Source organism: Podarcis bocagei, assembly GCF_964188305.1.
Source record: "Podarcis bocagei genome assembly, chromosome: 6".
Classification (NCBI taxonomy): domain Eukaryota; kingdom Metazoa; phylum Chordata; class Lepidosauria; order Squamata; family Lacertidae; genus Podarcis; species Podarcis bocagei.
The window spans coordinates 61,982,259-61,999,652 of record NC_138130.1 but is presented as its reverse complement, the minus strand read 5'-3'; the positions used below and the strand labels follow the sequence as shown (position 1 = coordinate 61,999,652).

Genomic DNA, 17,394 nt, shown 5'->3' with positions numbered 1-17,394 from the left:
ACTCAAACAACTTGGAACCCAAACACTGCAAACCCGGAAGTAAGTGTTCTGGTTTGAGAACTTTTTTCAGAAGCCAAACTTGCTCTGTTTTGAGTGCCATACTTGCGTCTTGAGTGCCACACATCTGTTTTGAGTGTTATACTGACGATTTGAGTGTTACGCTTCTGATTTGAGTGCCACAAGGTTAGGGTTTAGCTGTGACTCCTGCATTGCAAGGGGTTAAACTAGATGACGCTTTGGATCCTTTCCAACTCTACAATTCTATAACAGAAAATATTACGTTTATGGTAGGGGCATTTTAGATAATAATAATAATAATAATAATAATAATAATAATAATAATAATAATAATAATAATAATAATTTGTTATTTATACCCCGCCCATCTGGCTGGGTTTCCCCAGCCACTCTGGGTGGCTTCCAAATGAATATTAAAATACTGTGATACATCAAACATTAAAAGCTTCACTAAACAGGGCTGCCTTCAGATGTCTTCTAAAAGTCTGGTAGTTGTTCTCTTTGACATCTGGTGGGAGGGCGTTCCACAGGGAAGGTGCCACTACCGAGAAGGCCCTCTGCCTGGTTCCCTGTAACTTGGTTGTCATGGTGGGGAAACTTTCTTGCCTCAAGGGTTGCATTCACTATTGACCAACTCCCCAGCATCTGCAAGGAAATGGTGGGTGTGGCCAAGACAAAAGTGGGCATAGCCAAAGTAGACTCCCCCCCAACATATCCACATGTATACGTGTAGCACCTACAAACACACACAATGTATGAATACACACATGTAACAAGGGCAGACTTGGGTACTATGGTGCCCTCTATGAGGTGAAAATCCACCACCACCACCCCAGCAAGGCAAGTCTAGGGAAGGCTCTCTAGGCATGTAGAAAGTGCCACAGCTTTTAAGCTAGTTTTAGTTTATTGTTGATTTAAATTTTTAATGTTTTAAATAAACTCTTTTTTTACCACTGATCTTAATTGCTTTATTCTTTTTGCAGCCTGCTTTGCAGTTTTCTTGCAATTCAGAAGTATATGAATGTTGTGGAATAAATAAATAAATGAAATGAAAACATGAAGGCTTTAGCCTTTTATTTCTATAAGCAAATGTTAAAAACAATAGTGGGCATTTTTGATCTTGGCATTTTGATCGAGTAGCCCATGAATAAACTGCTGTGGTGCTCAACAGTATGTGGCTGAACTGTTCTTGAATTTCTGCTGCACATGTACAGGGATTGGTGTCTAGGTTAAAAACCCCAAACTGCTCTCACAATTTGGCAGCATAAACAAAGCCTAAATAAATATTAATTGTTGGCCTAAGATACATGTATTATGCCATAATCTCAAGGAGGAAATCACACACAAACACCAAGTACAAAGTTTTCAATGTGACCTATCAAGAAGAATTTAGCACAAAAGTTCCATTAAAAATAAATAGAGCTGCAGGTTTAATTTTCACAGACTACAGCTGAATATGTACCCTGAGTCTATTTTTCTCTTCTAAAATTGAACCAAGTTAATAATTTATGTGGTTCAATTTTTGAATTATTCCTTGGCTGATTTCTAAAGATGGAATGCATTATTTCCTAGGATTTCTTGAAGAAGAAGAATTTAGAGGGCAATCTAATTATCATTTCTAACAACCAAATGATTTGTTTGGATCCTTATAACATCCCTTTCACCATTAAGGTCTGAGTATCATCCCTAGAGCAATGTAAAGTTATTTAGAGAGGGAAATAATAGAATGGCAAGAGAGTCTGAAATAAAATTAAAACTGTTTTTGTATAGTGCATAACATCTAGCTGCAATAAAATGCTGCTGTTTAAATGAACTTGGAAGAGTTACAGCCTCCTGATGAAGAGGGGTCACATTGCATCTTGTCAGCATGTTCTGCTGTTCAGAAGTGCTCACAACAAGTTCAGAAGACTTCGCTTATGTTCTTTCTGCAAACGCCTTGCACAAACTTTCCCGCTGTACATTTTGCAACCTCTTGAGAAAGCCATCAAAAGGAAAAGATTAATGGGCCTTGTTCCCCAGCCCTAAATGCCACTGGCTTTATACTGGTTTAATTCCTGTAACATTTGCAACATTACTCTCGGCTATTGATTAGACTATCATTGTTCTACAACTTTATGGAGGGGGAAGAACAAGAATTTTATTTGTCCCAAGCAGGTTTACAGCAAACCTTTATGAAAGTTTCTGTCATAGCTCTTATTTTAATGTTTTTAAGTATTCCCTCTTGACATATACATAGAAGATTTGGGGATTTTATATCAGCCTTTCTGTCAGCCCCCCCTTTTTACTAAAAGTTATCAGAATAAAACAGCCATATCACAGTTTCCAACCAATGTCTTCCAAAGCCAAAAATATAGCTTTCATTCTCTTTTTCATAGGTGCATTAATCTACATCGTATATTGCACAGCGTATTACCTTTTATTTTGAAACAAGGTTAAAAATACAAGCAATAAAAACATATCCCAATACAACAAAATCACTAAGTCCTTAGTATAGCATGGATAAGTTTATGGGACAATTAGAGGAAGACAGCCTAAGGAGCAGCTTATTAACTCCTGAGAGTATTTGGACATATAAGTTACAGGTCTGAATATTCATGTGCTATCTTAACACTTTGGTCTTAGCACCAGCATTGCTCTACATCAACCCAGCTCTGGGCATTTGTCAGACAAGTCACCTGCCGCTAAACCAGTAGAGGGAGCACAGAACACATGATTAGATCCATTTAATGAGCAAGACTGTTCAGATGCTTAAAGCTAAGCACTGGCTTAAGTGCTTAGCAGCTCCAAGTGCTCTATATCATTATGACTGAACCCAAAAATGTTCATCACCTTCATCATCATGACATTTTTCTGTGTCAAACTTATGACTTAGCTAAAAGGGTACTAATGCACAACTGACTTCATAATTGACCTCTGGCAAACTGATCAACTTTCTCTGTTCCCTTCATATGTCTTACACATTAAGAATCTATTTTTTGAGCATTTTTTGAGCTTTTTCCTGCTCCCAAAGGAACTAAATTGAGCTTTAGCTCCTATGGAGGCAGGGAACAAAACCTGAGGGGTGTGTGGAGTGGTTTTCAGGCCCCACTCCAACATACCTAAATTTTGCCCTAAATGCATGTTCCTTTCCCTCTTACGAATAATCACTCATTCCCGTTGAGGAGAGAAGGAAATGTTGTGGAGAGGGGGAATAGAAGATGGAGAGTACTACTACACTACACTTGATCTTAGCCAAAAGGCCGAGAAGCGAGTAAAAGCTTTATGACCCACAGGGATTAGCATTTAGAACCCTCTTTTGCTGCTCCTTCTGCCTTCATCTCTTTTATTTCTTCCTTCTCCCATGCAAACAAAGCAGGTTGCTTCACTCCATTTATTGCATAAGAGTGTGAAGGAAGGAAACACTATGTGAGTAGTTTCACCACCCACAGAAATGCAAGGGATAGTAGCCTAGGAGAGGGCTTTCTCTGGTGCCCCTAACTCATGGAACTCCCTCCCAACAGTGGTTCCTCTAGCATCTTCATTGCATAGCTGAAGAAACACCTCTTTACCCTGGCTTTTGTCTATTACGCAGTGCCGGATTTATGTATAAGCTAAACAAGCTATAGCTTAGGGCCCCACTCTCTTTGATAAAATACATATTTTGTTATGTGAAAATGGCCTTAGATACCTATTAGGTCCATAGATTACCCTATAGCATATATCCAACACAAAAAACAGCAACAATTTGCTGTTGACACAAAGGATAGTTGGACATATAAAGGGCCCCATTACCTTCAATAGCTTAGGGCCTCATCAAACCTAAATCTGGCCCTGCTATTATGGTATTGTGGGACCCACCTTTTTTGCTGAATCTCCACTGATATTTTTGAAAGCTTCAGAACTGACTAAATCCCACTCCTCCCCTGACATATTCCCAAGCATTTATGGCCCCTTTGCTGATGGGTGGGTAAGCTTGCCAATAGAACAGTGTAACTTCAAGATGTCCAGGTACAGGGAGCTAGTAGTCTGTATTATAACACTCTCCAACAAGTTTAAATCCAGCATAAGGCTTCACTCTTATTATTTTATCTAAGAAAAAGTATAATGGTTTCTAAACATATTTGGAAAAACAACAATCAATGATTGTATTCACTGGTGACTGAAGCAATTATCCTAGATTGCTTCAAATACTTCCAAGATCCAAGGGGAAAAGCCATTTGCAATAGCTGAAGATATGAACTTTTGACTGGCAAAAGCTTACTGCAGCATATATATGAACATCAAGAAATGCTGGTGAGGTATGACTTCAATTTGTTTTCATTTAAAGGGAGTGGAAACATGGGTAAAAAGTGTACATGAGAGAAGCACCTTCAGAGGAAAATGAAAAAGGGTTGAAGTTGGAAGGGAAAAAAAGAGAGTATGGTGAGGGTTATTGGGGTTTTTAAAAAATGTATTTTGTATTTTCATTTTGCATTTTTCTGTTGTGAACTAGCTTGGGATCATTGGATGAAGGGCGGTATACAAATTTAATAAATAACAGCAACAACAACAATGACACGTTGAAAGACTAATGTTCTTGTTTCCTTAATATGAAAATATGAAATGAAGGAAACAATGGCAGAGACATTTAATTCCCTGCTGATATGATAATAAGCGTAATAGGCTAGGAACATGAAGGTAGCATACATGACATCTATATTTAGAATGGGATCAAAGTACGGAAGAAGGTTTCAGAATCATTGGGTAAGGACAAAACTTGAGAACATTTTAACAGGTACAGACTTAGACAGGTCAAAGCCATTTAAAGTGGAGGTCAAGCTGAACAAATCTGATTAACTTCTTCAAGGAAGTGACAATGACAACTGACAGAAATGAAGCAACAGACATAATCTACTTGGACTTCAAGAAGCCTTTTGCCACAGAATTGCCTCAAAGAGCAGCACAAAAGGTTAGAGAAGATGGTATTGCTGGCAAACTCTTTCCGTATAAATTGAAGACAGAGTCATTGAAGGTTAACAGCTAATTCAAATTTGAACCTAAACGTTTTGGAACAGTTCCTTTTCCAGTCCATGTGCGTCCAGTTTAAATAAAAGCCTTATGCTCGGACGCTAAAGCAATTCCCTGAAAAGTCTTAAGAATAGTTGTGGGAGGGGTGGAGCAGGTAACACAATGCATCAAGGGCAGGCAGACTTCGGACTTGCAGAATCTACACTTTAAAAAACAAACTCGGAGATCCAAGATCCATTGAGAAGCCCATTCATTTGCCCAGTCCTGCAAAATGCACATACAACTTGTAGATATGTATCCAAACCTATGAACGTAGCCGACTGCACAACTGTTTAGAGAACAGAACTGCAAGCTTGCCTCATTCTGTCCCATTTATATTCCCAGAGCTGAAAGGGTGAGGGTCACTCCCACTTGCCCTACCTCTTCTACCATGAAATGCATCCACTGAGCACCTACTTCTCTCCTGCTAATTACACACTTGCATCCTGGATGTTTCTTGCTTATTCCATCTGCTTACCACAGTCCCTAGAAACTTGTCTAGTCACACATGCCCACCTGGATCTAGGTTATGAGGAGCTGAACAGCAATACAGCATGTCTGAGCTGCAGAGTTCTGACTGGAACTCAGTGCTCCTCTTCAAATGCAATGTTGCTGACACCACCACTGAAGTCACAGGCAAACGCAGCCAGCTGCCTGAATGCAGATGTCTGGTCAGGTCAGCAGATTTCTAGAAAAAGCTGGCGACAGCTATAATGTGGTATTGTTTTTTAAATGATTTGAAAAGTCTGCTGCTCGGGGATTTTTTTCTCAGTAAGAGATGAGGTGCTGATGCATATATTGATAAAAGTGTTGTGCACACCAGCACAAAATGGCTGCCATTGGAAGTAAAAATGAGGTGACAATACTATATACATGAGAGTACCATCACAAGAATTGCACTGCTTCCCACCACCTTGTGCTGTGCTACTGCTGGTTCACATTGGCTGCTCTTGAGGTGAATTGACCAAGGAGTAGGAGACCAAAAATAATGAAGTCCATTAACTTTCCTTTAGACTTTTGCACATATTTGGAGATATGCAGAAGACCCAGCTAAGATAGCAGCACCTGTCAGTGTTTCCAGTTGGCACGCCACCCACACCCAGCCTGTAATCAGGTAGACCACAATAAGTGTTTTGCCGACCTCAGGAATACATAGGAATACATCTCCATGTGATAATATGCAGAATCTACATAAAGGCTACATTTCTCCAAGTGAAGAAGGCCAAGAAATTGAATTTGTGTGTCTCTCAGAGCTAACTACTGATTTTGAAAGAAAAAAAAAATATTGCTGGCATATTTCACTTCCTGGATATTTTCACAAAAATGCTAGGGATGTGGACCCCAAAAATGGCACATGATTCCACTTATGGTAGAATTCTCCTAAAGTGGCAATTGTCTGGTGTCAATTGAAGAAATCCAACTGATTACCCACAAAGATGCACCAATTCCCTCCATGGTAATCTTGAACGTCTGGGATGGTCAAAATTTGGATGGTTAAAGGGAATAACTAATTGGTTTATTGCTAATAGAAGCTAGACTGATCTTCACATAGTTTTGGAAGTAAATTGATAAAGCCACAGTGGAAATTTGGAATGACAAAGCCATGTCAGAAAAACTAATGCAAAGAGTTCATTAACATGCAGGAATATCAAGTCTGGTTTGGGAGCAGAGGCCTCAACCACACCAGCAAGGCATACAAGTTTCTGGAACGCTTAATAGCTAAAAAAAGGTGAAGTGAAAGATTAGTGGCTAGTATCTTGGGAACCTCTGTTGTGGTTTAAAACCACCATTTGCCTCTGTGTCCTTCCACCCCTGCTTTATTCAAACTACTGCTGTTTAAAACAGCCACTTTCCCTCCCTTTCATTGTCTCTCACTTCTCACTGTACTGAAGCCTCCATCTTCCAATTCTCAGCTGCCTGGTATATGACAGAGAAATATGCAAAATCCTCAAATATCCCACAGTACTTTACTCAGACCTCTGTCATTAAAGCCACCCGTCACATGCTAAGATCCATCCCTGCATTACTCAAATTTCTGCTGTTCCTTTAAACCACCACTTCCCCCCTCTCATTGTCACTCCCTTCTGGCTCCAATGCCATGGCCACTGGTTTTGTATACAGTGGTACCTTGGGTTAAGTACTTAATTCGTTCCGGAGGTCCGTACTTAACCTGAAACTGTTCTTAACCTGAAGCACCACTTTAGCTAATGGGGCCTCCTGCTGCTCCCGCGCTGCAAGAGCACGATTTCTGTTCTCATCCTGAAGAAAAGTTCTTAACCTGAGGTAATATTTCTGGGTTATTGGAGTCTGTAACCTGAAACGTATGTAACCTGAGGTACCACTGTAACCTGTCTTCTCTTTTGCTTTTGAATCCCACCCTGGCATTATGCAAATCCAGGATTGTGATACAGCACTCACTACAAATCCTTCAGTGGGGACTGTGCAATGACAGCCATACATTTTGTACAGGAAGATATATTTTATACTCAGACTGGGGAAGATAGACCAATGCTTAGGACAGTCCACTCTGATCAGCAGTAGTTCTCTCAGGTTCCTGACCTGACTACTGTTGATATTTTACGCAGCAACTCCCATTTTATGTCAAAATAAATGCTAGAGCTTACAATATATAACTCTTAGCCCTGTAAAATTCACAACCAACAAGTCATATTTTTAAATAGTATTGACCCACTTGCCAGTGCAGCTTGCTATCCTATTTGCTTCACATTAAATATAGATAAATGCCACAATCTAGCATGGGGTTAGCCATGCTTAAAACTCCTTTGAATTCAATTGAATTTAAGTGTTTACCTGGTGCACTGTATTATGGCCTTTTAGATTTAAATTCCTACCTTCTCTTTATTTCAGATTTGTTGTGTTGACTCAATTTTCAAAATTAATTTTACTTTTTCTTTGTCTCTATGATACTGTACTTCAAAATAACACTAGAACAATAAACTATAGAAACAAGGCTAATCTCCCTTTCCTGAGCAAGATTCTGGAGCCAGTAGTCGCAGACCAGATCCACACACTTGCCCTTTTAAAATGTGGTTTTTATTTTGATTATGTATTTTGTAGTTTTATATTTTGATTTTATTCTGTGAACTTCCCTGAGACCTCTGGGTATAGGGCGGTATATAAATTCAATAAATAATAATAATAAAGCTAGCCTTGTCAATTTCAGTAAAAGGATAGCATTAATTTGTCTCCATTACTGCCATGCACCATGCAAAGGAAGGATATGTAATGTAAGAAGAATATAATACTGTTTGCCATTATCTGGTAAATACAATGATACTATTTAAATGAAATAATTGCTCTTGGTCACAAGGAACAATAACAAAAAGTTGAGAGGGAAATGAAACATTTGTATATGTGGAGAGAGCTAGTAGTATAAAACAGTCCACCCAAATATGTCGGAGGAAAATGGTCCTTGGGATGCATTATTATGGACCCATATATGGATGTCAGTTTGCAACAGTGTGGTTGGCAAGAATATGGATGCACTGGATTTCTAAAAATAGTCAGGGAAAGGTCATTAACACAAAAGGATCCAGTTAGGTAGCCATATATTTCTGTATGCTGTTCCCCAGTCACTTCCACCCACTGGATCTATTAATGCATTATTTACCTTTAACTACACAGGTATAAATTGTAGAGTACAGTTATACAAAAACAGCAGTATCATATAGATAAGATTTCACTATCATACAAAAATAACCAAGGATAAAGATCAGTATTCAAAAAGTAGTAGAATATATAAACTTAAGAAGAAGGAGGAGGAGGAGGAGGAGAGAGAGAGAGAGAGAGAGAGAGAGAGAGAGAGAACCAGGCATGTTCAATATGCTAAGATCATTAATATGCAAGAAACCATTGGAAACATTTAATAGGAATTCTGCTCCAACAGGGCTTGCTGGTTTAACACTATTTTTGACATGTATTTGGAATCATAGAATCAAAGAATCTTAGAACTCTAGAGTTGGAAGGGACCTTGAGGATCATCTCATTTAACCCCCTGCAATGCAGGAATCTCAACAAAAGCATCCCTGCAGGACACATGGCTACCCAAACTCTGCTTAAAAACTTCCAAGGAAGAAGAGTCCACCCACTTCCAAGTGAGTCTGTACCACTGTCAAACAGCTCTTACCGTAAGAAAGTTCTTCCTGGTGTTTAATCAGATTCTTCTTTCTTGTAACTTGAAGCCATTGCTTTGGGTCCTGTCCTCCAGAGCAGGGAGAAAACAAGTTTGTTCCACCTTCCATGTGACAGCCCTTGAGATATGACAGCCATCTTCAAATATCTACTGTCAATTTCCTCTTTTCCAGGCTTTTCCATAGCTGGACCCTCAATCATGGTTTCTTCCTGAAATGGCTACAACCAATCAGCAAAAGAGAGACAAAGTAAAAAAAAACCTGATTTCTCTGAACTTTTACTCCCTGATTTGTGCAGTCTCTCCTGCTCTCTGATTCGTCCAATCTCCCTCCCTCTCTCTGTGGTTTCTGCCTCAAAATGGCTGCTGCCAACCAGCAAAGCAGAAATATTCAAGGAAGTAAGGAAGTTGAGAGATCAGCTTAATGAATCTGTGGAGCATATGGTGAGGTTTTGGCATATTTTTAATGTCTGCATAAGTGAATTTTTGGATAAATAGCATGTGGTTAGCAAGACCTGAGTACATTTCTAATTTTTCAGTTGTATTAAGCCACTAACCTAAGCATCATGCAATACATTGGTATTTCAGGCATAATAACAGGCATATTCCTCTTGGTCAGGGGCATAGCTGTCAACTTTCAGATTTGAAAATAAGGGATCAGCAGCCTCACCTGTCCCGGGGACAGTCTACGGGATATCTAACAATCCGTAATAGCAGAGTGGAGCAGCGGGAAACGGTGCTGGAATAAGGGAATTTCCCGCAAAAAAAGGGAAGGTTGACAGCTATGGTCAGGGGTCAGCAAACATTTTCAGCAGGGGGCCGGTCTACTGCCCCTCAGACCTTGTGGGGGGCCGGACTATATTTTGAAGGGAAACCTAGTGATGCATTTTAAATAAAATCACACATTCTACTCATGCCAGACCGTCCGTTGGCTGGATTAAGAAGGCGATTGGGCCAGATCCAGCTCCTGGGCCTTAGTTTGCCTACCCATGCTCTTGGTAGTTTGAGTATTTCCACTGAAATCTGTCAGCTGGAGCAAAAGATATTTGATTTGCAGAAAATGGAACTTTGTTTTCATTTGAGGCTATCCTTCTCTTTGAGGCTTTGTGTTTAGTTGTGTTGCAAAATGCATCCACTCACCAATGGAAGTATAACATACCATTATGCACTTACTGATATGACTGAAAGGTAGTGGAGGGCTTGCCTCCTTTTCCTTTAAGTCACTTTTTGCTTTTGCCTGCTGGCAGCCATAAATTGAGATAATATTCCACAGTGCCAGTATATTACTTAGAAGGATTCCCCCCCCCATCACAAATGATGCTGCAAAAAAGGTGGGTGTTCATTTTTGTGTGTTTTGTACATGATATGTTCTGTCATTCAAGCCGTAAGGTAGTTATTCTTATTGTTCATCCGCTTCAGTAAAACTGTAAGATTTTGGGTAGTCTTCACCTGATTTACTCCTATATAAACACTGATTTTTCTGTTGGATAAGATGTTTTCCGTAATGAAGAATAAGGCTCTGTAAGGTTTTAGTATAATATGTAAGTGAAAAGCACTCCAGCCATAAGTTCAGATATATGAGTTTAGACACTGGAACTCATATTTAACTGTAGATTCCTCGGGTAAAAGAACATAAGGGAGGACAGCAATATACACCCACAGAAAAAGAACAGTAGACTTGGAGGTGGGGAACAGATTTCAGGTTGAAAATTCCAGAATTTAATACTTCACAGTTCAGTGTTCACTACTAGCACAACCCATCATCAACCAATTGGAAGTTTGAGTTTCGAGGACCATTGAACACTGAACATTCGCAATGTACTGCAATTACAGGAGCAATTGTGCTAAATAACTTTGTGCTGATAGTGCATGAACATGTGCATTTTTCTCATCAGCTTTCCAAATTTCGCATTTCTTCCTGTCGGAGACGTTGACTGCTCACCAGACTGGGATACTGAATGCTTTAGGTCATGGAGTTATTGCTTCACTAACTTCAAAAACATGCCTGAACCCATTTACTTATCTTGCTGAAGTGGCAGTATTTCTATTTAGTGTTTTCTTTTGACATTTAACTATTACATTTGTATTTCATGGAGCAGTGCAGTGCAGAGATTTGACACTTGAAGATATACATTTAGTGTAAATTGAGGACTTTTGTGGCTGTAGTCCATATTTGCCGCAGTTTAAATGCAAGTAGAGATTACTGCCCGCCCACCCCGCTTCTTTTCTCAAAGTGATAAATACCTATTACTACTGGACAGCATTGTATCACATCAAGTAAGATAGCAATAGTTTTTCAGGCCACAGAATATTCATTTTGAGTTTAGTGCCATATATATCTTTCCTAAGGATATAAGCATAAAACACTTACTCAATCAACAACTGACTTCTCATGCACAGTTATTGGAGAAGCAATTGTGGAGAAAACCACATATCGTGGTAAAAAGTATTTAGAATCTGCACCTATTAGGCAATTCAGTCTATATATTGGTAATGAGAAATGAACTCTGGAATGGAAATATGTGCATGCATGTGTGTGTTTGTGTGTGTGTGTGTGTGTGTGTGTGTATTCTGTGTTGGAGGGCCACATTGGTCATGACCTTTTCACAGTAGATTGCAATTGTGTGACCTTTGTGAAAGGAAATTGTGGGGTTGCCCCAGTTCCCAAAAGACAGGTGCTTATATCCATCAAAATCTAAATTTTCTTTTCTCTTAAACAGATAGAACACATGGCATTTACATTTTTATGGGACCATTATAAAAAGCTTTAGTGAGATCAACAAAATGATCAAGCAGTTTAAAACTATATACTGAGAACAGGGGAAAGACCTTCTAGCTCTGGAAATTCAAAATCCCTTCATCAAATATTCCACTGACCTAAAATGTTTAGATGTTATCCAGGCACTAAATCCCAATAAAGGGTTATTTAGAAATCCTACTTTGAATATAAAAGATAATATAACCTTTTGAAAGAGATCTTACAAAATAATATATGTACAGTGGTACCTTGCAAGACGAAAAACGCGCAGGACGAAAGAGTTTTCCATTTTTTGAGTCGTTCCGCAAGACGAATTTCCCTATGGGCTTGCTTCGCAAGACGAAACGTCTTGCGAGTTCTTGCGAGTTTGTTTCCTTTTTCTTAAAGCAGCTAAGCCGTTAATAGCCGCTAAGCCACTAAGCCGTTAATAGCTGCTAAGCCGCTAATAGCCGTGCTTCGCAATACGAAAAAACCGCAAGACGAAGAGACTCGCGGAACGGATTAATTTCGTCTTGCGAGGCACCACTGTACAGAGAAATCTATTTTCTACAGATACATAAGTATAAAAGTTGTCTGATAGAAACCCACTTTGGGAAACTCTGGTCTTGGATATTCCAGCCAACCCTCCTCTTTAACATTTCTTTCTCTTCTTGTTTCCTGTCTTCCAACTATATTTCCCAGCAGGGGGCGCCCTAAATGTACTTGACTACAAGCAAGAGACCAGCTTGATATTTGAGGGCAGATAGCTTTATCACATTATTTTGTGGGTGTTACCTACATTACAATATTGGCATTCTTGTGAGGTTGGGAGGGTATCAGTCTGGATGATGCTCTGAATCCCTTCCAGTTATTGGTGCCTTGTATCCAAGGAGGGTTAGAATCCAGTAGAGGAGGTTGCTGAACCAGTCATACAAGTTTCTATCTAAGATATTGGTATTAGCTGACCACTTAAGTGCCCTGATCAGCATCTCAGAGAATGAGGTAGGTTGCAATACCTACAGCTAAGTAATGGGGAACCACAGGTCAAAGTGGGGCTGGACTAGACAGTTGTGTGTGAGAGAGCAAAAGGCTAGACGCTTCAAACAGAGAGACCTGTTTTGCTGTGTGCTAGATCCAAAGCTGTGACTAATGGAGAAGCAATATCTTTAGGAGTGTTACTGCTACGAGCCCCTCCATCCTATGCTTGGGTTGTATATTTGTGTAAATAAAACCATATATCCTAGAAACAGCACAGCCTCTGCTGACCTTCATCCTGAGGAAACTAAACCCTGGGTAAGTGCTGGAAGCCCTGTAGTGTCTCCCTGCTTGCAGAGTGGGATGGTATGTAACAGTATTATACCATGTAGATGCCTGCAGGAGCCAGACATCTTCAACTTAGCTAAATCCCTTTTTGTTGCCTCTTCTTCCCTGTCACCATGCCCTTTAACCATGTTTTCTGTTTTCTTCATGTTAATCAAGACCCTTGCAAGAAGGACAATCCAGTGTTTTTCCCAACAGGAAACTTGGTATGAGGGTTCTGAGGAACCTAGAGTAGAAACTGGACTTTGGTTCAGGGGCTCCTTACAAGGGCTTGTTTGTTTTGGTTACAGGACTCCTTTCAGAAAAACAGAATAAACTTCTGTTTTCTCAGTCTCTCCAGTTCAGCCAATTTGCTACATGGAGCCCTGAAGTCATGTCATGGTGAAATTAAGGAAATATAGTGGTACCTCAGGTTAAGTACTTAATTCGTTCCGGAGGTCCGTACTTAACCTGAAACTGTTCTTAACCTGAAGCACCACTTTAGCTAATGGGGCCTCACCGCCGGAGCCCAATTTCTGTTCTTATCTTGAAGCAAAGTTCTTAACCTGAAGCACTATTTCTGGGTTAGCGGAGTGTGTAACCTGAAGCGTATGTAACCTGAAGCGTATGTAACCCGAGGTACCACTGTATTTTTGCTTTACTCTGTCTTCCTCTGGAAAAGTAATTATTAGCATATCACATCTCCCTCCTGTCTCTACATTTCTCACTTCCCTAACCTCACTGTCTTCCAGCTTCAGTCATTTGCATTTGAGCTCCCCACCCCTGCCAGTGCATTTAAAGCTTCCACTATAATTCTACAGGTTCTGTAGCACCCGCACCCACTCCACATAAGGCAATATCTCTGCCTCTGTCTCCATGTCCATGATAGGAACTGTTTAAGTGTAAGCTTATGGTCAAAGAAACACGGGTTAAGTACCCTGTGTAACTTGTAACAACCAACTGCCTTGCTGGGTTTCGTTTTACTATTATATTGGCACTCCAAGCAGCTGACCTATTTTACCTACTGCCCAACAGTTTGTTTAAATATACATTTCATTTATATTCCTGTTGACATTTGTTGGTTCTTGTTAATTCCCCCAAGTAAACATGACAGTATTGACATTTCTAAATTTGTAGTTGGAACCATTGTGGCAAGCCATCCCTAGAATAAAGATTCCTAGTGCCGTATTTCCAAGAATGCATGCATATGCGTGCACATGTTTTCACCATATATATGAGGATAGACACATGATCAGATCTGTTAATATTGTAGTTTTGGTGAGAATTTTGTTAAAGATCTGAAGCAGCCTCCCTCTCAGGAATAAAATACCTACGCAGCCTAGAAAGAGGCATAACCATTAAACCTGTTTCAGTCTGTACAGTTGATTTTCCTCAAGTGTCTGGAATGCTCTTGCCAATGCTACATGTTCAGCTGTTCAGTTTAAAGTGTAATTTATTGATATATTCTACAATATGTGGGAACTATTTCAACGAAAGCAGTAAATTGTAGATTGAACTGGTCTGTTGTACTGCTGCTTTTACGGGTTTCAGTATATCATATCTTCATGCATAATCTTTAAAGTTCAGTTTATGAAACGAATAGCTTACTGACCTGTTCGCCCCAGTTGTAGAAAAGTACAAGTATTGCTGTATGATGGTAGTATAAAAGCAGGGTGTATTAGCCCAAAACATTCTTTTGAGCTGCCATGCTGACAATATTAGTATAAAGTTTTATCAAAACAGATGCCAAATGTTTTTATTGTGGCCAGAAATTACCTCATTCTTCTGACGAACTGTTTTGCTTTCTAATTAAAAAGTAAATTAGGCTGAAAATAGAGAGTGCTGCAAAGTCTGTTTATGCAGCTTGATAATATTTTTAATCTTAATAGAACTGAAAGAATAAAATGATTGTGATTATTGCCTTGTGTGTGAAACTGATCTTCTGAGAATAAAGGTTTTTATGGCAGTGTAAAATATCTCTTTGCCTGACAAAGGGAAATAATTATCTGGTAGTCTGAAAAGCACAGATTGCACATATTACATAGGTGCTGATGATGGAGGTCTAAATCTTGCTGTGGCCAACACATGGCGTAATGATACTTAAGCTAAGCAAAGGGCAGTAAGTATCCTTTTCTTCCCTGATAGCAGCTATATGTGCATATTTAGCCAAGAATACATCTGAAATTCAGTAATCTCAGAATACTTCTGTGGTTTAATGAGTTAAAGCTTGTAACTACAGACATAGATGACTAAAGTTATAGAGGACTGATGTCCCTTAGATCAAAGGTTAATGGATATTTGGCTTTTCCACCAGCTTAGTGAACTAGCCAACATAATTTTTTAAAATTATTTCAGCCCTAGCACTGTTTTCCTATTTCTTTGTTCTGTGTCATTCTCTGTGCAAGAACTCAAAAGGAACCAAATTGATGCAGAAACTGCTGTTACGAAGCTAACTCAGGGTATAAAATAAATGGCATGACAATTAGTATTTCATTGGTACAGAGTAAGAATTTTTGAAACACTTGGGCATTTCTGTGAAAGTTACTACTGCCTTAATTAAAGACACCATCTCATAAAGAAGATACAAAGCTATTACACATGTCTGAAATTGTATGACCATGGTAAACTGAGCAATTGATCTTTTGGAGTTAATGCATTCTTAGTAATGATAATTTAGTTTTTGGCTGTACAACATGTGGGTGATCCTATAGAAATGGAATAGGTCTGAAAAACATGGAATAATTGACTGCAGATGGGTCTACATTTCCTTTGTTCTTTATTATTTGCTCAGCATAAACACTGACAGATGTGATGGAGCTAAAATGACCCCACTGAAAAAAGAGGGGAACAATCTGTTGCTTGGAACCAATGCACAGAGTTATTTGTTTGAATGCTAATGTTAATCCTTTCGCTTCTTTCCTTCTTATACCTATCCAGCACCTACCCCCTGTGTCAGTTCAGCATAGCATATCTGTTCCCTAGAGAAAGGGCACAAATCAGATCTTCTAGCATTCTGGCACACAAACTCTGTAGAACTTGACATCTTGTGTAAGTCAACTGCCTTGCTTGGATTACTTTGCCTTGGGTAAGGCTCCAAAAAAAGAATAGATGTCCCCAAATGTAAAGCTAAAGAATTTCCAGTTACATTTTAAACATTTCTGTGTTTTAAAGAAAGACTTTAGCTAAATATTGGGACTCTGCAATCTCTCTTTTTTGGATCTCTGATAGATCTGGACTTGACCTACTTTAGATTCAGATATGTAGTTTTACTGCTCACGGCATTCTGAAGCCCATCTTTTTGTTTTGCCCAAACAGAAAGTTACTTTTTCTTATCCCATTAGGCTCATGAGATATAAACAGGGTAAAACACAGTTCACAATAGCTTGCTGAGTTGTGTATCCATGTTTTAATAAGGAGAGATTAGAAGTCAAAGAAAGTACAGATGTTTTCTACCATAAAATCTTTCCAGAGGAATTGAAAAAGTATGGGAATGTATATATGACCAGTGATTACCATAAGCTGAAGAGGAATATGCTGACAATTCGCTTTAATATTTTGTGCCGGCAGTCACTAAAGGATGCTTGTTGACAGAGATCAGTATTCTGCTGTCATTTTCTGTGTCCCCTTATGAATACCTTGGCTCAAAAGGCTACATTTTGTCTGGGAAAGTGAGCTAGTAAGGATCTAGCAAACCAGAACAAAGCGTACTTGAATGTTTTGTTCAGAAAACCTCTACAGTGGTGCCTCGCAAGACGAAATTAATTTGTTCCGCAAGTTTTTTCGTCTAGCGAATTTTTTGTCTTGTGAAGCACGGTGTCGGAAAAGTTTTGGAAAAGCTTCAAAAATCACCAAAAACCTCAAAAAAGGCTACTACACCGCGTTCTATGAGTTGCTCCTCGAAGTCAAGTCGCAACTGTATTAATGGTGTTAAGAAAAAGGAAACAAACTTGCAAAAAACGCAAGACGTTTTCGTCTTGCGAAGCAAGCCCATAGGGAAATTCGTCTTGCGAAGCAGCTCAAAAACCACAAAACCCTTTCGTCTAGCGAGTTTTTTGTCTTGCGAGGCATTCGTCTTGCGGGGCACCACTGTATTTAAAAGGAAAAGAGAATATCCAGATACTCTATACAAGGAATGAGGAACCTATGGCCCTTCAGATATTTGTTG

The 17,394-nt window shown here is 39.3% G+C and overlaps 1 protein-coding gene and 1 long non-coding RNA gene across 3 annotated transcripts in view; one reads left to right on the top strand and one right to left on the bottom strand.

The window, feature by feature from the left end:
* The window catches only part of LOC308590067, a 52,436-nt gene extending 43,111 nt beyond the window's left edge, over positions 1–9,325 (bottom strand). For all 3 annotated transcript variants that reach the window (XR_014009671.1, XR_014009672.1, XR_014009673.1), the window contains exon 1: positions 9,191–9,325. This is a non-coding gene — a long non-coding RNA (uncharacterized lncRNA). The remainder of the gene's footprint in view (positions 1–9,190) is intronic.
* The window catches only part of LOC308590039 (uncharacterized protein), a 277,805-nt gene that overhangs the window by 99,395 nt on the left and 161,016 nt on the right, over positions 1–17,394 (top strand).